Genomic DNA, 22,783 nt, shown 5'->3' with positions numbered 1-22,783 from the left:
ATCTGGATGGAACATGTGCAAGTTCAAAGTTCACCTACTGTTGAAGCCTGGCTTGGAGAATTTTGAGCATTACTTTTCTAGCGTGTGAGATGAGTGCAATTGTGTGGTAATTTGAGCATTCTTTGGCATTGTCTTTCTTTGGGATTGGAATGAAAACTGACCTTTTCCAGTCCTGTGGCCCTGCTGAGTTTTCCAAATTTGCTGGCATGTTGAGTGCAGCACTTTCATAGCATCATCTTTAAGGGTTTGACATAGCTCAACTGGAATTCCATCACCTCCACTAGCTTTGTACATAGTGATGTTTCTAAGGCCCGCTTGACATTGAATTCCAGGATGTCTGGGTCTAGGTGAGTGATCACACCATCATGATTATCTGGGTCATGAAGATTCTTTTTGTATAGTTCTTCTGTGTATTCTTGCCACCTCTTCTTAATATCTTCTGCTTCCGATAGGACCATACCATTTTGGTCATTTATTGTGCCTATCTTTGCATGAAATGTTCCCTTGGTATCTCTAATTTTCTTGAAGAGATCTCTAGTCTTTCCCATTCTTTGTTTTCCTCTATTTCTTTGCATTGATCATTGTGGAAGGCTTTCTTATCTCTCCTGGCTATTCTTTGAAACTCTGAATTCAAATGGATATATCTTTCCTTTTCTCCTTTACCTTTCACTTCTCTTCTTTTCATAACTATTTTTAAGGCCTCCTCAGACAACCATTTTGCCTTTTTGTATGGGGAAGGTCTTGATCCCTGCCTCCTGTACAATGTCACGAACCTCCGTCCATTGTTCTTCAGGCACTCTGTCTATGAGATCTAATCCCTTGAACCTATTTCTCACTTCCACTGTATAATCATAAGGGATTTGATTTAGGTCATACCTGAATGATCTAGTGGTTTTCCCTACTTTCTTCAATTTAAGTCTGAATTTGGCAATAAGGAGTTCATAATGTGAGCCACAGTCAACTCCCAGTCTTGTTATTGCTGACTGTATAGCGCTTCTCCATCTTTGGCTGCAAAGAATATAATCAATCTGATTTCAGTGTTGACCATCTGGTGATGCCCATGTGTACAGTTTTCCCCTGAGCAGATACCCCACATCCAAGGGCACAGGAGAAGCCCCAGCAAGATGGTAGGAGGGGCAAAAATCACATTTCTTTTTATTTTTTTAAATGTATTTATTTAAATTAGAGTCTAATTACTTTACAATATTGTAGTAGTTTTGCCATACACTGACATGAATCAGCCATGGGTGTACATGTGTCCCCATCCTGAACCCTGCTCCCACCTCCCTTCCCATCCCATCCCTCAGGGTCATCCCAGTGCACCAGCTCTGAGCACCCTGTCTCATGCGTCAAACCTGGACTGGCGATCTGTTTCACATGTGATAACATACATGTTTCAATGCTACGCTCTCAGATCATCCCGCCCTCTTAGAATTGAACCCCATACCAGCCAGAGATGCTCAGAGGGCTGAAGCATATCTTGTCTGCAGCAGGACCCAGAGACCCCACAGAGACTGAGATAGAACTGTCTGAGCGTCTCCTGAGGAGGTGCGGGGCAGCGGTGGGCTGCCGCAGGGGCTCTGAGTGCAGCTGACCTGGGTGTGGCGTAAGTCCTCTTGGAGGAGGTCGCTGTTAACCCACCATAGAGCCAGCAGAACTTACACAGGACTGGGGAAGCAGACTCTTGGAGGGCACAGACAGAACCTTGTGCACGCCACGACCAAGGAGAGAGGAGCGGTGACCCCACAAGAGACTGACCCAGACTTGACCGTGAGCGTCCAGGAGTCTCTGGCGGATGCGTGGGTCAGCAGTGGCCTGCTGCAGGGTTGGGGGCACCGAGTGTAGCAGTGTGTTCCTGAGACCTTTTGAAGGGGGTCGCCATTATCTTCATTACCTCCACCATAGTTTGCCTTCAGGTCAAATATCAGGGAGGGAACATAGCCCCACCCATCAACAGAAACTTGGATTGAAGATTTACTGAGCATGGCCCCGCCCATCAGAACAAGACCCAGTTTCCCCCTCAGTCAGTCTCTCCCATCAGGAAGCTTCCATAAGCTTCTTATCCTTCTCCATCAGAGGGCAGACAGACTGAAAACCACAGTCACAGAAAACTGAACAATCTGATCACATGGAGCGCAGCCTTCTCTAACTCAATGAAACTATGAGCTATGCCTTGTAGGGCCACCCAAGACAGATGGGTCATGGTGGAGAGTTCTGACAAAACATGGTCCACTGGAGAAGGGAATGGCAAATCACTTCAGTATTCTTGCCTTGAGAACCCCATGAACAGTATGAGAAGGCAAAAAGATAGGACACTGAAAGATGAACTCCCTAGGTTGGTAGGTGCTCAATATGCTACTGGAGGTCAGTGGAGAAATAACTCCAGAAAGAAAGAAGGGATGGAGCCAAAGCAAAAACAATACCCAGTTGTGTATGGGACTGGTGATAGAAGCAAGGTCCAATGCTGTAAAGTGCAATATTGCATAGGAACCTAGAATGTTATGTCCATGAATCAAGGCAAATTGGAAGTGGTCAAACAGGAGATGATAAGAGTGAATATTGACATTTCAGGAATCAGCAAACTAAGATGCACTGGAATTTGTGAATTTAACTCAGATGACCATTATATCTACTACTGTGGGCAAGAATCCCTTAGAAAAAATGGAGTAGCCATCATAGTCAACAAAAGAGTCTGAGTTTCAAAAAGGACAAAATGATATCTGTTTGTTTCCAAGGCAAACCATTCAATATCACAGTAAAATCCAAGTCTATGCCCCGACCAGTAATTCTGAAGAAGCTTAAGTTGATTGGTTCTATGAAAACCTACAAGGCCTTCTAGAGCTAACACCCAAAAAAGATATCCTCATTATAGGGGACTGGAATACAAAAGTAGACATCAAGAGATACCTAGAGTAACAGGCAAATTTGGCCTTGGAGTACGGAATGAAGCAGGGCAAAGGCTAACAGAGTTTTGCCAAGGGAACGCACCTGTCATAGCAACACCCTCTTCCTTCCTAACATTCCTAATTTTCCTTAGACAACTTTAATGAATAATCATGAGTGTTTTCTATCTTTATATATGTATATCCTTAGGAACAAACACGTGAAAAAGTGAAAATGATAGTTGATCAGTCATGTCCAACTCTTTGCCACCCATGGCCTGTAGCCTGCCAGGCTCCTCTGTCCATGGAATTCTCCAGGCAAGAACACTGGAGGGGGCAGCCAGTCCTTTCTCCAGGGGATTTTCCCAACTCAGGGATTGAACCTGAGTCTCCTACACTGCACGCAGATTCTTAACCACCTGAGTTGCCAGGGAAACCCTGTTAACTGGTCAACCATGTCTGACTCTTTGAGACCCCAAGGACTGTATCTTCCTTTATGTGTTTATGACTCATTTATGAAGCCAGTGTGCATCTCCAGCCCTGACCACTTCTCTGAAATCCAAATTTGTATTCTGCCTGCCTTCTTATCACCTCCAGCAAGATGAATGACAGACATTTCCAGTTTAACATGTTCAAAACAAATTTTTTGTTTTCTATCCCCATCATCAAATGTTCTTCCATCATTCTTTTCCACCTCAGTAGATGATCCCTCTATTCCTCTAAACTCTGTTTAAAGAGCTGAGTCATCCTCACATGTTTCTTTTTCTTATTTCTTTCCTCCATCTATTCCATAGCTCTCATAGTTTCGTATTACCGCTGTATCAAATTACTGCATTTTAGTAGCTTAGAAGGACACACATTTGTTTATCTCACTGTCTCAGAAGTCTAACATGGATCTTCCTGGACTAAAATTAAGGTGTCATCAGGATTGCATTCCTTTTTGGAGCTACTGGGAAAAATAAGATCCTTCCAATTTTAGTCAAGTTGTTGTTCAAATTCACTTCCATGAAGTTCTAGCATTGAAGTTTCCATTTCTTTGCTGGCTGGTGGTGGAGAGCCATTTTCAACTTCTAGAAAAGTGAAAGTGTTAGTTGATCAGTCATGTCTGACTCTTTGCAACTCCATGAACTGTAGCTCACCAGGCTTCTCTGCACCTGGAATTCTCCAGGCAAGAATACTGGAGTGGGTTGCCATTCCCTTCTCCAGGGAATCTTCCCAACCCAGAGATCAAACCCAGGTCTCCTGTATTACAGGCAGATTCTTTACCAACTGAGTCACCAAGTAAGAATTCACCTGTATTCTGTGACTCATGACTCCCTCCCTTCATCTTCAAAGCCAGCAGCAAATGACTTTGAGTCCCTCTGACCTATATTCTGCCTCATCTCTTTCCTCTTCTGCTTTATCTCTTTGGCTCTTGTTGGATAAAATTCTAGACTTTTAGTGGCTCATGTGATTAAATCTGGCAAACCTGGATTCAGGATGATTTCCATATTTTAGATCAACTCACATGTAACTTTATTTTCAGAGTCCCTCTATGGTAGAAGTTAGGTGAATGTTTGAATACCCAGATCACAGGCATCTTGGGGGGAGGGGACATCTTTAGAATTCTTCCCCTCACAGCTCCCATGTCCTGTGGGCTCCATTTCAGGACACTTTTGCTTTTACCCCTTTATCCCCAAAGGGATACTCCAAACCACTGTTACTATTTCTTGATTATTACCATATTCTCCTCATTGATCACCCTACGTGATTTCTATGAATCATGGTTTGTCAGATCCAAGCAGGACTATTTCTTCATAACCTGTGTTGTTCCAGGTGGTTTCACATTAATTTAATATAGTAAGCTGATTTCTTTTTAAGAACGATAGCTGTCATATCATGTTACTTAGATCCCCAAATGCTCCCTTTAGAGTAAAATTCAAACCTTAAAATGCTCTCCAAGGCCCTGATTACTCCTCTGGAGGCTTGGTCGCTTTACCAAAGTATTTTCCTATCACTGGAAGAAGCCATCTCTGTTGTTTATGTGCATGTGTGCATGCGTTCTCAGTCATGCCTGATTCTTTGTGACTGCATGCACTGCAGCCCACCAGGCTTCTCTGCCCATGGGGTTTTCTCAGCAAGAACACCAGAGTGGGATGCCATTTCCTACTCCAGGGGATCTTCCCAACCCGGGTGGGAGGTGTTAACTGTCTGTGATTCTCTGTTAGAATTCTAGACCCTTGTCTGTTTCCCCAACATCAAATCTTCGGCTCCTACAGTGCATTGATATTGGGATCATCCCATAATGTTTGTTTCCCTGTAGGATTTAAGTTGCTTTCTTCTGTGTACATTTATTCTGCAGCATGTGAGGTTCTCAATGTGCTGGATACCCTCTCCTATTCCTGATGAGGAGCTCCTCTAAGAACTGTATACATTAGACAAGCCCTCAACCCCCAAAACTTATAGCTTTACTCTCATTGTACTTGTATAAACTTTTCTAGAACCCAACTGTACAAATCTTAATCCACTGTATAAAGGAACTTCATTGATTAGAAGCTGAGTAACTTCCCCAAGGAAATCTGGTCTGTGGCTAGAATTCTGAGCAGTTGTTTCTATGTCTGACTCCTTTCTGAATCAGACCAATATTGTAATTTATCACAACTTTTTTGAAGCACAGGTAAATTAATTATTCAATATTCTGTTTTCCAAAAGTGAATATTTGTCTTCTTCATCTTAATGTTTAATGTCTTCTCCTTGACATTTTTTTTTTAAACTCTCAAACATTAAGTTCTATGGAAGATTCCTGAAGACAAACAACTGACAGGATGAAATCACACAAAGTAATACTTTTCTAGAATCAGAAAGAAGGAGGGTGAGAAAGCAGAGATGATCTGCTGAGGGCTTTGGGGTTGTCACCCCTCTACTTCTTGATACCCAGGCCTAACCGGGTCTCCCATATTTCCTGTTACATGTTACCTATTTCCTGGGGTAAAAGTGTACAAACAGGTTTCCAAACTAAAACCAAAAGTTGACCTAAAAGCTCATGAAAATCTCCTTCTCATTCCTCCACTCACTAATATACTTGGAATTAGAAATGCATCCTTTAATTTCCCATTCAAATATGATAATACCAAAGTGACTTTTTTTAATGAGGGGCTTTCTTAGATCTTGGGCCAGAAGTGTTTAATTGTGGTCTGTTCATGTGACAGCACTGAACATGTCTAGAAAAGATAAGCCCCAGGCTCTCAAGGGGAGAGAGGAAGAGCTAAGATTTGGAAAGCCCAGAGAAGATGGGGACAGGAGAAAGAAGATGCATACACAAGAGGGGAGAGAACTTGCAAAACTTGGGTTAACCTGCTGCAAGGATGGACTCAAGGCTTGAGAGACAGGGACTTTCCTGGTGGTCCAGGGGTCGAGACTTCACCTTCCAATGTAGGGGGTGCAGGTTCGATCCCTGGTCAGGTAGCTAAGATCTCACATCCCTCACAGCCCCAAAACCAGAACATTCACAGCAGAAGCAATATTGTAACAAATTCAGTAAAAATTTTAAAAATGGTCCATATCAAAAAAAAAAAATATTAAAAAGAAAAAGGTTTTTGTTTGTTTTTATTTATTTATTTTTAAAAATTTTTTTTTATTTTTTATTTTTTGTTTGTTTTTAAAAACAGGACTGAAGGGACAGCCTTTTTCTCAGGTTCACACTCCACAGCATACCAGGTTGGTGCCTGACCCCAGTCACTCCCATTCTTGAATCTCTCTCATCTTTAAAAGAGGAAAACAGTGCTTTATTTGCAATGGTGAAAGTTGTTGATATAAGTAAAAACCTTTGCAAAATGTCTAGATCATGATTATCATCCAACTCACTGTAACAAGCTGAGTGTTTAGGAATTTCCCAGGCCAGCTGGATGGCTATGAAGACATGTGAGCACAAGTGGCCACAGCCGAATGCTGCGCTGAATGAAGCCACCACCTTTATTCCAAAATCTGACCCCACATAGTCCACATTCCAGCAGTTGACACTTGCATGGGAAAAGCAGAACCAGTCTAGGAACAAGGATGTTCATCAAACAGTCAGTCGTAAATATCTGTGTTCTTATTTCTACCCTCTATGTGTGATAGCAAAGTAACATAAAACTTTTGAGTTTCAGAGTGTGTCTTAATATTGTGCATTTACAAAGAAAAGTACCATTCAGTCTGCCGGGTCATGATTAAAGATTTACTATGTGTAAGTCATTGTAGGAATAAACTGATATGCTTAAAAGAGATAATACTGAGTTTCTAGAAGAAAGAGGAGTGGATTGCCAGCTATTCAATATTTCCAAACAAAGGAAGACTGTAGGCTCTGTGAGGGTGGGGCCATATCTGTGTATTTTGTCTCTGTGGGTGCTCAGTTGTTCAGTCAGTTCACACTCTTTGCAACATCATGAATTGTAGCCTGCCAGGCTCCTCTGCTCATGGATTTTTCCAGACAAGAGTACTGGAGTGGGTTGTCATTTCCCGCTCCAGGGGATCTTCCCAACTAAGGGATCAAACACCTGTCTCTTTGTTTCCTGCATTGGCAGGTAGATTATTTACCACTAGTGCCACGTAAGAAGCCATCTATGTATTTTACTACCCTCCAGAATAGTGCCTGGAGCAAAATAGATGTCTAATAACTATTAATATTTGTTGAATGAATGAAAATCAAATCAAGCCTTCACAAACTGAGTGATTTCTCAGCTTTGTTGAGCTGTATAATAGATTTCTCTATAAAATTTTCATTTGTCATAAACTCAACCTATATCCTTCTACATTGACTTATTTTTAGAGAAAATAATCTTCATGAGTTTCACATTGTGCATTAAAGTCTTGTGATTATGGAAATGGACCATTGTTGCTATTGCTGTTCAGCCACCCAGTCGTGTCTGACTCTCTGCCACCCCTCAGCCTGCAGCTTGCCAGGCCTCTCTGTCCCTTACCACCTCCTGAAATTTGCCCAAATCCATGTCCATTGCATTGATGATGCCATCCAGCCATCTCATCCTCTGACACCCTCTTCTCCTTCTGTCCTCAATCTTTCCCAGAATCAGGAACTTTTCCAGTGAGTCAGCTGTTCGCATCAGAAGACCAAAATACTAAAGTTTCAACTACAGCATCAGTCCTTCCAAAAAGTATTCAGGGTTGATTTCCCTTAAGACTGACTGGTTTGATCTCCTTGCTGTCAAAGGGACTCTCAGGAGTCTTCTCCAGCACCACAGTTCAAAGGTATCAATTCTTTGGCACTCTGCCTTCTTTACAAACCAGCTCTCACAACTGTGTGTGACCCCTGGGAGGACCATAGCCTTGACTATACAGAGCTTTGTTGGTCAAGTAATGTCTCTGCTTTTCAACAAACACACTGTCTAGGTTTGTCATAGTTTTCCTGCCAAGGAGCAATCATCTTCTGATTTCATGGCTGCAGTCACCATCTGCAGTGATTTTGGAGCCCAAGAAGAGGAAATCTGTCACTACTTCCACCTTTTTGCCTTCTATTTGCCATGCAGTAATGGGGTCAGATGCCATGATCATGGTTTTGTTTTTTTTTAATATTTAGTCTTAAGCCAGCTCTTTCACTCTCCTCCTTCACCCTCATCAAGAGGCTCTTTAGTTCCTCTTTTTTTTTTTCTGCTTTTAGAGTGGTAAAATCTGCATATCTGAGATTGTTGATGTTTCTCCCACCTATCTTGATTCCAGCTTGTAACTCATCCAGTCTGGCATTTCTCGTGATGCGCTCACTGTATAGGTTAAACAAACAGGGTGGCAGCAGACAGCCCTGTCATACTCCTTTGTCAATCTTGAACCAAACAAGTTGTCCCATAAAGCATTCTAACTGTTGCTTCTTGACCCACATACATGTTTCTAAGGGGACAAATAAGATGGTCTGGTATTCTCATCTCTTTAAGAACTTTCCATAGTTTGTCATGATTCACACAGTCAAAGAGTTTAGCATAGTCTATGAAAGAAAAATAGATAATTTTCTGAAATTCCCTTGCTTTCTCTATAAGCCAACAAATGTTGGAATCTGATCTCTAGTTCCTCTTCCTTTTCTAAACCCAGCTTGGATATATGGAATTTCTTGGTTCACATAATGCTGAAGCCTAGCATGTAGGATTTTAAGCATGACCTTACGAGCATGGGAGACGAGTGCAATTGTCTGATGGTTAGCACATTCTTTGGTACTATCCTCCTTGGGAACTGAGATGAGGATTGACCTTTTCCAGTCCTGCAGCCATGGCTGGGTCTTCCAGATTTGCTGCATAATGAATGAACTGTGCTTCAATAAAAAGTAATAAAAAGAAGAAAAAATTAAATCATATGATTATGAAGTAGAATGCAGTACCTCTGTAATTAGCCATGAACCATGGATTTCTTTGGGAACCCAATCTATTTCAAAACAGACATTGGCAGGTAATCTTGGTTACTTAAGGTCAGGCGAGGACTTTTAGGAATTCTCAGGCAGCATATGAAGTCCTAATAACAATCGCAGGAGCAAAAGCAGCAGACTTGAAAGTATCAGCAACTGCAACTGTGACATTTAAAATTATGATGCAGATAAACTAGTTATGTTTGTTTTGTGGTATGCTGCTGCTGCTAAGTTGCTTCAGTCGTGTGTGACTCTGTGCGACCCCATAGACGGCAGCCCACCAGGCTCCTCCATCCCTGGGATTCTCCAGGCAAAACTACTGGAGTGAGTTGCCATTTCCTTCTCCAGTGCATGCATGCATGCTAAGTCACTTCAGTTGTGTCCGACTCTGTGTGACCCTATGGACTGCAGCCCACCAGGCTCCTCTGTCCACGGGATTCTCTAGGCAAGAATACTGGAGTGGGTTGCCATTTTCTTCTCTGTTGTGGTATGGTTCATGTTAAATCAATATTCTTAGAATCTATTTCAAAAACTAGAATTACAACTTTCATACTGCCAGAGTAGGTGCCTGCCACCCCCTTTTTAATATACTGGATGCAGTTGAAAGTTGGTTTAGTAGATTTATGAACCTGGAGCATTCATCCTTATAAGCTGATGATAGGTTCATGTTGCATTTTGGAGGTAAAGGCACAGTCAACCGTTTGTTCAGTTGTTAAGATGCCCATTGTGAAGTGCCCTTCTCATAAATACCTCTTTACTCTGTAATAAGGTAGAGAAAAACGTAAGAAGCATCCATCTATACTTTTAACTGACCAAATGATTCATCTGTGTTATATTCATCAAAGCATTTTCATAAATCATCTCATAGCATTGTCCTTGATTTAGCCCCTCATTGATTTTAGGCTCCCAGTGTCACTGGAGAATTCTAGAACAAAGATTGCCTCAAACCGCTGTTATGCATGAATATTATCAACTTGGAAAATGAAAAGCAGTATTCTAGATTGTTGATGTTTTGTTTGTTAATATTTAAGGCAAGAGCAAGTGAGGCTGTCTCTTGCTTTCTCTCCTTCTCAAACCAGCCTGTTGTTGGGTGATTCCCTTGGTGTCCCCGGCTCAATGTGTCGCCCTTCCGTCTGGACGGACACTGGATGAGACACTCCGGTCTCCGTGGCCAAAGGGCAGTGCTCTTGTTTCTTGCAACTGCCAAGAAAGCATTGAATAGTGCTATCTAGGGTCATTGTGTGTGCTATGCAGACTGACACATGTCTGTGGGAACTTGTCTGAAAAGAAATACTCATCTGTGTTGCTTCTTAAATCTTCCCAGATGACAAAAATCATGGAGTTATTCTTGGGGCTGGCAATGAAAAAAATAAATAGCTTTACTGTCTCTCTACCTATAATGTCCTAATTATGATAACATTAGAATTGAAGTGGTGATGCAAGGTGTTGTTATGAGCCATTTGCAGGGTTAAAAATTCAATTATTGTGATGGCGTACTTTGCAATAACAAAATAGATGAAAAAGAAATCCTATCGTGAATTTCCATAGAAAGACAAATTAAAATCTCATAGTGCTTTACACCCCGTTATTGTTAAGGGACTTAATTAACACACCCTAGGAGAAATGTTCCTCTCTGCCTGAGCCTTGGGAATAAAGGCTAGTGGGGGAGGGAGGTCACTTTTCACTACTTGGCAAAAACTTCTCAAGAGCTGGGTGGGGGTAGGGAATGATAGGGGTGATGGGAATCCACTTCTGTTTTAAAGCATTGCACTGTCCAAATACTTTCTTTAATGAGCACTAAGTACTTAAGTATATTTTAGTATGTGCCTGAATGTTTTTTTGTAATTTGCTTGGTCCTTTAACTTCCCAAATAAGAATTTTGATACAAATTAGCTTTCTGTTAATAAATTCACAAAACCTCTCTAGTTTTTTATATTAATATATAACTGAAAGAATATGAAGATGATACAGAGTGATAATTTAGGTAAAACCATTTTGTAAACTATAAGGCAATATGTATATTTATATACTTATCATGATATTTCTCATTTAGAAAAGTATGAGTTATTAAACCCTTAATGAGTTGTGAGAGGCGAACAATTAAATACCAACAATTACATCTAATAAAATAATTTTAATAAATCCACAATGACTGAGGATTTTTAAACACACATAATTAGAATTTAGAAATCTAAATTTTATTTTTAATAGTCTGAATTAAATCTGTTCCAATTATCTATGGCTTATGATGATGTCTCTTCCTTTCAGGGCAGTTTTCTGCAGAAGAAAATAAAACAGATACAAAGTACCATTTTTAATAGTATTGGAAGAAAGTCTGTGCAAAAAGGAGAGGAGTAGAATCTGATCATTTCTATTAGGTCACAAATAGAAAACAGGTGAAAATTGTACTGTCAGAAGAAGAAACAAAATATATGGGGTACTGACATTCCTATGGTTCTTCAAGCATTTGTTCAACATTATATGTATGTGAAATGTATGTTTGCATGCTCTTATTCATGTATATATCACTGCAAATACATATTCATATATTCTTTCAGAGATGAGATATTCCGAAATATATCTACATTCATGTATAGTACTACTAAATGAGTATATCAGCCACAAAAAAAAAAAAGTTCTTGCTGCTTTACATAAGGCAAATTGCAGTATTCGTTAGATTTAGAATTCTTTACATTCTTTTCATTTAATTCAGCCATTCATATGTGAGCTTTCAATCCCACCAGTAGACAGGCTCACAGTGTTGTTCCTGTTGCATTTTTATCACCATAACTCTCATTCCCTTCAGCTTCTGGGCTGCTATTGTGAAGCTAATTGCTGACATTTCTCTCCAGATCAAGTCTTTCATTACCAGCATCATTGTCTGAAAACATGCTGCCCAGTCATTTTGAAATATAATCTCTTACACAGGTCTTCACTTTAAAAGATATGCACATATATTGTTTTAATTGCTGACATATTTTTTTAGATTTCAAAAATGAAGCACAGGATTTTCCCAGTGGTTCAGTGGTTAGGAATCCACCTGCCAGTTCAGGGAACATGGGTTCAGTCCCTAGTCTGGAAGGTTCATGCTCCACAACTACAGAGCCACACTCTAGAGGCCTTGCTCCACACAGGAGAAGCCACTGCAATGAAAAGCCCATGTACCATTAGACAGTCCCCCGCTTGTTGCAAACAGAGAAAGCCCCAGTGCAGCAACAAAGTCCCAAAGCAACCAAAAATAATTAATTAACTATTTTTTAAAAATACAATGTACTTAATATGCATGTAGAAAATGTGAAGTGTGAGTTGCTCAGTCATGTCTGACTCTTGGTGAACCCATGGTCTGTCCACCGAGCTCTCTAGACAAGAATATTATGGTGGGTTGCCATTCCCTTCTCCAGGAGATCTTCCCAACCCAGGGAATGAATGCGGGTCTCCTGTATTGCAGGCAGATTTTTTAACATCTGAGCTACCAGGAAGTTGGTACATATTATGTTCTATGCTTAATCGCTCAGTCATGTCTGACTCTTTGCAACTCCATGGACTGTAGCCCACCAGGCTCCTCTGTCCGTGGGCATTCTCCAAGCAAGAATACTGGAGTGGGCTGCTATGCCCTCCTCTAGGGGATCTTCTCAACCCAGGGATCAAATCTGAGTGTCCTGCATTGAAGCCAGATTCTTTACCTGCTGAGCCATCAGGGAAGCCCAAGAATACTGGAGTGGTATTCTATCCGGTAGCCTATCCCTCCTCCAGGTGATCTTCCCGACCCAGCAACTGAACTGGGGGTCTCCTGCACTGCAGGTAGATTCTGTACCAGCTGAGCTACCAGGGAAGCCCCCCAAATGCATATTATACATAGATTTTTATAGTTTTTTCAGGTACCCCAAATATTGCTTGGGCTTCACAGGTAGCACAGTGGTAAAGAATCTGCCTGCCAATGCAGGACACGCAGGTTTGATCCCTGATTGGGAAGAGTCCCTGGAGAAGGGAATCTTCAGTGTTCTTCACCTACTCCAGTGTTCTTGCCTGGAGAATTCCATGGACAGAGGAGCCTGGCGGGCTTTCAGTCCATGGGATCACAAAGAGTCCGACACAAGGGAGCTACTGAGTACGTAGGCACTGTACTTACTTTTGATGTTTATAAGCCAGTCCTTAGTGAATATTAGCTTTAATGAATGTTAACATTTTACCCTTGCCTTTATTGATAAAATTATTTTGGTTAAGTCCTATACTTCTGGTAAATTTTGTGATGACTAAAAATATGCTTTTGTTCCACTCTTGGTCTTCAATCCATATATTACAAGGCTGTAAGTAATAGACACCCCCTCTCTCCCCTCATCTTGTAAACATTCCCCTAGGAGGCTAATAAAGGAGAAAGCAAAATAAGCTAAAGAAATGCGGATCAGTCATTCAAATGTAAGTGGATAAAGGACTTTCGAATTTCTGTATACAACGTTGGCCTTAATGACCTTTAGAATGGTTGGCAAAAATCCTGGTTGGTGAAGGATTACTCAGTAGGTCAGCTGGATCGAGGGCAGCTCTTGGGCGCTCACTCCTTTGGGAACATGGCTGATTGTTGTGCTTGTACCCAGTTGATCAGCCATGTCTGACTCTTTGCGACCCTTTGGACTGTAGCCTGCCAGGCTTCTCTGTCCTTGGGATTCTCCAGACAAGAATGCCCTCCTCCAGAACTTCCTCCCAACCCAGGGATCAAACCAGCATCTCCTGTGTCTCCTGCATTGCAGGCAGATTCTTTACCCGCTGAGTCATTGGGGAAGCCACGATGGCTGATTCTTACGGGGCTGCAATTTCTCACCAGAACTTTCTTCCTTGGTGAGAGGTAGGGAAGTGGACAATCTGATTCTTCATTGCTCTGGACGCCCTATAAAAACATGGTACAATTATGATTTTGAGGCATGACTCCAGGAGACAAACGGTTGTCCATGGTAAGTATCCTAGTGGTTAAGAACACCCATTCTGAAGTCAAACTGCTCAAGTTCTCATATAGTTTCACTACATAAAATCTGTGATTTGAGGCAAATTTTTTAATCTTCCTGAATCTCTTTTCTCATTGATAAAATGAAAATTTAGCTTGTTCCATTTAAATGTGTGCAGAAACAGTGGTAAAATTCCACTCTGTGCTCATGGCTTTTTCAGTAATACAGTGAAAGAGACAGCTGTTCCTTATCCCATGAGGATGTGGACAGAGGCAGTTTCAGGGGTGTGGGAAGTGGGTTTTCATCATTATCCAGTTCTGAGTTACCGACCCAATAAAATGCCATCTCTTCTTGTCATTTTTTCAAACATGCCTGTCCAGAGAGCCTGACTGTGAATTAAGGGAACCAAGGGATTGGTGGAGGCCAAATTGTGAATTTATAGCAAGAAACAGGGAACATAGCACAAATCTACAGAACTGAATGAACCTTAATTTTTCATGCAGTCCATTGGATGACCTGAGGAATTTTGAAAATGCCAAAGAATCATTTCATTTTAGATGGACTACACTTACAAAGAGACCAATCTCAGTATTTAGGAGCTCTAAAGAGCTATAACTTTAGCCTGTAGGCATTCTAATACACGCTTATTTCAGATATGCATATCAATTCTAGAATCAGCTTAAGTTGCATCATACTTTGAAACACCTCCATTTTTGTATACCTATGTTTGGGCAATGTTCATAAATAGAAGTGTATTCAAAACATCCTGTAGAAAATTCTTCGAAATTCTCAAAAGAGAATGTAATATTTCAACAAATGATAAGGCACTGATCCTGTAGTAATTCATATATGTTTAATATACAGTGTTGCGCATATATATGGAATCTAGAAAAATGGTACTGAAGAATTTCTTTACAGGGAAACAGTGGAGAAACAGGCAGAGAGTAAACTTATGGACATGGGGAGAGGGGAGGAAAGGGTGAGATGAAAGAGTAACATGAGAGGGTGAGGAAAGAGTAACATGAAAACTTATATTACCATATGTACAATAGGTGGCCAAGGGGGAATTTGCTGTGTGGCTCAGGAAACTCAAACAGGAACTCTGTATCAACCTAGGGGGATGGGATGGGAGGGAGGTGGGAGGGAGGTTCAAAAGGGAGGGATATATGTATACCCATGGCCGATTCATGTTGAGGTTTGACAGAAAACAGCAAAATTCTGTAAAGCAATTAACCTTAATTAAAAAAAGAAAAAAACCTATAGAGTGTTACATTTTCTGCAGAGTCCACACACATCCAACCACACCACAGAACAAAGAGGGAAGTTAGAGATTATTGCCAGGCATCCATAACCCTAACAAATATACTATAATTCATGAAAGATTGTTGACCAAATATTGAAATACTGTTCTAAGTTAAAAAAAAAAAAAAAAAAAACACAAAACTGCTGAGAACAAAACATAAAGCATAAGAAGGATACTTGAGTCCTAGAGTTATAGGGATGGCTGCCATACTGAGCCTGTTCATCCATGTGTAACCCCAACCCCCGTCTTACGACAGAAGTGCCAGTAGCCAGTGTCCTCTATATTTAACTGCCCAAGACACAGTTAAATCTTAAAAGTGAGAGGACAGAATGTTTCCGGCTAAATGTAAGATATCATGCTAATACCCAAGGAGAATGTCTTCTACAGGGAATAATTATACCAAAATATTCATCGAGTTATGACTTGGTGTTTTGAAATGCATGTTTTTAAGAATTGATTCATGTTTGTTTTAAAAGCAGCCTTCTGATTTCTTTGATCTTTAGTCTTTTTTGCAAAGAAATATTTTTAAAGTACTCTCTTTGGCATGTGTCTTAGCCAAACACATTGTGGGAAGAACTTAAAATGCTTAGTCATGTCCGTTCGCTTATTGGTATTCCCGAGGTGCCTCGGCCTGGGGCAGTGACATAATACCTAACTCCAGCCAAAGGAACAGTGCCCACTCTGTTTTGACAGAGTATTATTCATGATCACCACTTTACAGAAATGTTCAAGAATATCAAGTAAAGACATGAGCTAATTATACAAAAAATCGAAACAAATGCTACTTTTAATACTAGGAGATTAAGATGCAATAATCTCAGTAGCCAGATAAATTGAGTTACTTCTTAGATAGTGCCTCAGATGTATGCTTGAAATATGAAAAAGGGTAAAATAAGACCTTTTCCATCTGAGTTCTGCCATTAGGAAATTCTCCTTTGTAATTTAAAATGTTGCATCATTCTGCCAAAAAACGTGTGTGTGTGTGTGTGTGTGTGCGCGTGCGCGCGTGTGTGATTGTGCAGGCTTATGTGAGAGACAGACAGAGAGATGACTTTAAAAATGAAGAATTCTGCATTTGCTATCAGTAGTGCTAAGAAAGCGCATATATGCTCATTGTAAAGCTGTTGCATTGTGGTGTTTTAGTAGTCTATGCAGCAGATAGCTTTCTGCCTCTAATGGACGAATGTACTAAAAACTGTGCTTTAAATTCATTTCCTTGTACTCTTTGGAGTCATGCATTCCATAACTGGAGATCCCTGTCTTCAATCTTTGTTTATGCCCAAAATATAAATTTATACAAATTTCATGAATTGACAGTCTACATCATCAAGGATGCCAGGGGTTAGCTAAACTGTAACTGGATGGTCAATATACATCCTGTGTGAGAAACCAAGAGTGCTTTGAATACAGTGAACTAATTATGATGCCAGAGGAGAGCCCTGAAATCCTTTCATCTTTGGTTTGAGACCTTTTAAATGAACTTTAATTTAAGGCATAGAGTGAAGGAAGAGGAATATCCTGCCCAGGGTGAAAGGTCTCAAATAAAAGGTATCTATCCCAGTAGGGCAAATGAGAACCGAAGTATCTTTTATGAATGGGATTTAGTATACAGAGCCTACACTCCCAGGTAGAGGGTTCAAATTCACACCCGTGCACAGGTCGGAGCAGGTGTGTGGAGGTATGTATTTCCTGCCTCTAAGTACAGAGTCCTGCTTCCCAGTGTGTCCTGCAACAGGCCACCAGGGTTTAGTAGCAGCAGGAGGCATGGAGGGTTCGGTTTTATTTGAGCCGCTGTCACGACCAGGGCCCTGGGCAAAATGCCAGCGTGGTGTGTTTCACTTCCTTCCTCTTTCTTTTCTTCCCTTCTCTCCTCTCCCACGTCCTGCCATCCATTCTGGTCATGGACAGCAGAGATAACTGCAGACTGCAAATGAAATGCTGAACTGGCTCTAAAAATATGACTCCTTGCAACCATTTAATTGCAAAAGAATCTTTGTGCTGGAGCTTCACCATGCCCCTCAGAAGGCCAACTCAGTAATTTGGCTGTCAATCATGCGTAATTTTATACCTTAGAGTCTGGAGGGATAATAAATAGAATTAGAGTTTTCCACTGGAATGCTGATTCTTAGAAAATAAAAAGCCCAAATTACTGGAAGAATCTTTAAAAATGTCTCATGGAAAGACCAGGTTTTATCAAAAAAAGGTAAACTATTCATTTTAAACTTATTTAAAAATCACTACAAAGTCTGTCACTTATTTATGTTAAACCATTCTGTATTAGTGCTACTTGTTCTTCTACCCTGCTGTCAGTAGATAAAAATAGTCAGGATACTAAATTGCAGTTTCTTTTTATCTGGTCTGAGAAATTGGATTATTTGCCTAATATTTTTAAATATATGATACCACGCAAAATAGTGAGTCCTTCATCCTTTGGGTCTACTTTTATTTTGTAAGACTTAAAAATCTTTTAAGACAAAATTTATAAGGATTTTCCTAGAAATTTTGAGAACTGAAATGAAATTTGAACAAAATCAAGCACATTAGAAGAGAAATAATGTTCCTGTTCACATGCATGCCCCTTACAACATTCAAAAACCTGGGACAGAAAATAATGTAGGATTTTATTGTTTAAGTATAACATACATACAAAAATGTGCAGTTTTTCCAGTAGTCATGTATGGATGTGAGAGTTGGACTATAAAGAAAGCTGAGCACCAAAGAATTGATGCTTTTGTACTGTGGTGTTGGAGAAGACTCTTGAGAGTCTCTTGGACTGCAAGGAGATCCAACCAGTCCATCCTAAAGGGGATCAGTCCTGGGTGTTCATTGGAAGGACTGATGTTGAAGCTGAAACTCCAATACTTTGGTCACCTGATGCGGAGAGCTGACTCATTTGAAAAGACCTTGATGCTGGGAAAGATTGAGCGCAGGAGGAGAAGGGGACGACAGAGGATGAGATGGTTGGATAGCATCACCAACACAATGGACATGGGCTTGGGTGGACTCTGGGAATTGATGATGGACAGGGAGCCCTGGTGTGCTGCAGTTCATGGGGTTGCAAAGAGTCGGACATGACTGAGTGACTGAACTGAACTGAACTGAACATACAAAACTGAGTGTATGCCATCAGGTAAAACTTGCTGAAGATTATGCATCTAACACTTGACCGCAGTATTGCATTTTGGTTATGGTTTTATTTTTTTTTGCTGAATAGCATTTCATTGTGCACATATACCATGCTATACCCATTCTCACAGTTGGGCATTTCAGTAGTGTCTAGTGGGGGCTGATATGCATTCTACAGATATGAGTATCTATCTAGGTGATGTCTTCTGATGTACTGATACATATTTCTATTGAGTCTATACCTGAGAGCAGGATTTCTGAGACATGGAATATGCATAAAAGAGGTTGAAAAGAGGTGAAAAGACATGAAATTTCTTTTGCCATTTTATATTCCCATTCGCAGTCTACAAAAATTATGGTAACAACCAATTATTTGCCAATATTTGGTATTTTTCACTCCTCCCCCTTTTTATCATAATTCTTCTGATGTATATGCATTGATAGCCTATGAAAATGTAAATTTGTGTGTTCCTTGCCTTGTGAGTAATGAAATGAAGTTGTCCATCTTTTCATTTGTTTATTGGCTGTGTGGATATCCTGTTTTATAAAGTGCTTATCCAAGTATTTTGAAGTGTATATACATATATACAAACACACACACATGCACAGAATATTCTTCCACTACTGCTCCTTCACCTTTTTAGTGGAATCTTTGATAAAATGAATTCCCCGATTAATATGGTCCAACTTATAACTTTTTTACTTGTCCTATTGTTAGCATTTTTTGTATCCTGCATGAGAAAGCCTTGGCTACTGTAACGTCATGCATGTGTTCTATATTTTACTTTCAGAACTTTATTATTTAATCTTTCATATCTAGGCCAGCACTTTATATGAAATTGATTTTTGCATATTTTTGAGATGGGGATTAAGGTGCATTTTTTCATGGTATGGATATATCCAGATGAACGCATCATCTTTCCACCGCATGAGTCATCAGCCTCATAAATTAGATATGTGTGTAGCTGGTATCCAGATCATCTCGTTTCACTGTTCTGTCTCTCCTTACATGATACCACATGGTCTTAGTTGCCACCACTTTGTAATGTGCTGTTAGTTTCAACCTTCTGGGTTTGTTTCTTTCCTTCAAGACTACTTACTCTTCTTGGCCACTTGCATTTTCATATACATTTTACAATTCACTATCCATTATCTCAGCCTCTCCCATGCCTGAAAACAAACAAACAAAAAGGGATTCTGAGGTTTGGATTGGAATTGTGTTAACTCTATCAATTAACCCAAGGAGACTGGAATCTTTACAATATTTTATCTGTCAGTCCATAAACATGGTATTTCCCTCCAATCATTTAGGTCAGCTTTAATTTCAGTAGGTTGTTGTTGCCAAACCAGGTTAGGCTGCTTGCTGCTCAAAACCCAGTAATCGAAGGGCCAGGGTCAGTAGAAAGGAGAGGGGCTTTCTTCAGAAAGGCGGGCAATCTAGAGAGAAGGTGGACTCACGTCCAGCAGCCAGCTCTGAAGATTGTGCTTAGCTAGCCATGACAATTTTTAAAGTGAAAAAAGAAGAAATATAATCTCAGTTGACCATTAAAGTAGGAGGTCAGACTCTTCATCACCTTTGCACTTCATGCCAACCTGCTGACTTCTCCGGATGCTTTCTTGCCTGCATGGTCTGCCTGAAAATGTAATAAGTGGAAGCTGGGGATATAGAGTCAGACATCCTTAACTACTTAACTCATCACTCTTCTTCCTTTTGGTGCAAGAAGGGAATCAACAGGTTGAGCAAGGCATTGTGTATATTGAGTAAAGCAAAAATAAGGAGCTAATTAAGCATTGCCTTTGTTGTTGTTCGGTCACTCAGTCATGTCTGACTCTTTCCAGCCCCGTGGACTGCAGCACTTCAGACTTCCCTGTCCTTCACCATCTCCCGGAGTTTAAATGTTGCCTAGTGATCTCATCTTTATAATGAAGGTCTGAGGAAAACAGGGATGAACAAGCAGAAAAGGTGCAAAGGGGCTGCTTGCATTGTCTAGTGTTAGTGTAGAGGTCTTTCGCCACTTTCATAGATATAGTCCAAATTATTGGATGCTTTTCTATGATATGATATACCACATAAATATAAATATAAATATGATTATCGCTTTAATTTCCTTATTGCTAGTATACATAAGGTCTTCCCTGATGGCTCAGATGGTAAAGAATCCACCCACAATGCATGAGACTCGGGTTTGATTCCTGGGTCAGGAAGATCCCCTGGAGAAGGAAATTGCTGCCTATTCCAGTATTCTTGCCTGGAGAATTCCATGGACAGAATCCCATGGCTGCCTACAGTCTGTGGGGTTGCAAAGAGTCAGATACAGCTGAGCTACTAACATACATACAATATACATAAAACAAATGTTTTTGTACATTTCCTTTTTAATTTTACTCTATCGCTGAAGACCCCCAGTATGGTGTTAGGAAGCATAGTGGTAGCAGTGAAGGATTTTTCATTCTTAGTTAAAAAGAAGGTTTTAATATCTAACTCTTATTGTAATTGTTTTCATTATCAAATGGAGGGGACCACTCTCCATGCCTAGTTTGCAAAGATATTTTCTTAAACTACAAATGACTGTTGAATTTTATGAAAAACAAGTATTTATGCTTTTTTAGATCAAGGTTTAAACCATTAGAATGGATATTCCACAATGTTCAACTCATTCTGCTTTTTTCAGAAAACACTAAGATGAACCAACAATACAAACAAAACAAAACAAAAAATAGGAATACAATTCCACGTACAATAATGCTAGACAGAATCAGCCACAAACTCACATAAAGAAGGTATGCAGAGTTTAGAAACTGCTTTTCAGATTTCATTCTGTATGCAAATTTCATTCTAAAAAAAGGTAGGAAGGAAGGAAAGATGGATGGAAGGAAGTGTCATGACTCAGCATCCTTCTCTGGAACACAGGGTCCTGAAGGCATGGGGAGAGATGGGAGAGATGAAAAGCCCCATAGAGGACAAGATCCAACAAGAGAGAATCATCTTGAGGGGGATGTTTCAAGAACTCCATTTTTTGTTTTCATTTCCTTCATACTCAGCACTTTCTCCTTCCCAATCAGTTGTCAGGGCAAGATAAGGTTGTCATAATTGAAAATAAGTAATAAACTGAAGGATTTAAATATAAGACAGTGGGTTAACTCTATTTTTTAAAGTAACAAATCAGAAAGAGAAGAAAGTAGCACAGAGATATATAAAAGGCAGAGAAAGTATAATTCCAGAAGATAAAATTACCCCCAGAAAGCTTAAGAGAAAATTAGCCATATTCTTTTTTTATAGCCGGAAGACATTTAAAATCATGAGGGGAAAGTGAAATCAAAGAGGTGATGATAAGACAAAAAAGATGTGGAAAGAATAACAATGAACTGGCAATGCTCATGAAAAAAATAGGAAAAAATAAAGCCATTTCCTGAAATGAAACCACATTAGAAACCTCAAGAAGAATAATAGTGCAGGAATATAGAGACCTGGTATGAGGGAATAAAGCAGAAGAGAAAAAAATACATAAAAGCAAGAAAAAAGAAGGCAATCGATATGGAAGAGAGATAGCTTGGAACTAATGCATGAGATGTTATCATCTGGGAAAATAATTTTCTTAAAAGAGAGACTGCCAGCCTGGCTTTTAATTCTATTCTTCAGTGTCAGAAGATAGCTGAATGATTCATTCACAAACATTGTGTGTGTGCTGAGTCACTTCAGTTGTGTCCAACTCTTTGCAACCCTGTGGACTGTAGGCCACCAGGCCCCTCTGTTCATGGGATTCTCCAGGCAAGAATACTGGAGTGGGTTGCCATGCCCTCCTCCAGGGGATCTTCCTGACCCAGGAATGAAACCCAGGTCCCTTAAGTCTCCTGCATTGTCAGGTCGGTTCTTTATCACTAAGCACCCCTTGGGAAGCCCATTCACACACGTTATAGAACCTCTAGTAGGGGCCAAGAGTTGTCTGAATTCGGGAGCATCCTCACAGAAATGAAAGTGAGCTGACATCTACAGGCACCAGGAACACCCCATTCTAGGTGAATAACACCCCCACGGTAGTTACCAGTCCTCCAGGCAACAGAAAATATCAAATCTGCACTGGCAGGAACACAGGCTTCCCCGTAAAGCATTCTTGCCAAAGTATCTTAGGGACAACATAGTCAATCAAGATCTAGATCAAGGTGCATGATTTAG

At 40.3% G+C, this 22,783-nt stretch overlaps 1 protein-coding gene across 1 annotated transcript in view; it reads left to right on the top strand.

Annotated features, from left to right (window-relative positions):
* Positions 1-22,783, top strand: part of CTNND2 (catenin delta 2) — a 1,077,052-nt gene that overhangs the window by 347,452 nt on the left and 706,817 nt on the right. The gene's annotated exons all lie outside the window — the stretch shown is intronic.

The sequence above is a fragment of the Muntiacus reevesi genome, chromosome 14 (genome assembly GCF_963930625.1).
Source record: "Muntiacus reevesi chromosome 14, mMunRee1.1, whole genome shotgun sequence".
NCBI lineage: Eukaryota > Metazoa > Chordata > Mammalia > Artiodactyla > Cervidae > Muntiacus > Muntiacus reevesi.
The sequence above is the reverse complement of the archived record's forward strand: the minus strand, read 5'-3'. Positions and strand labels throughout refer to the sequence as shown.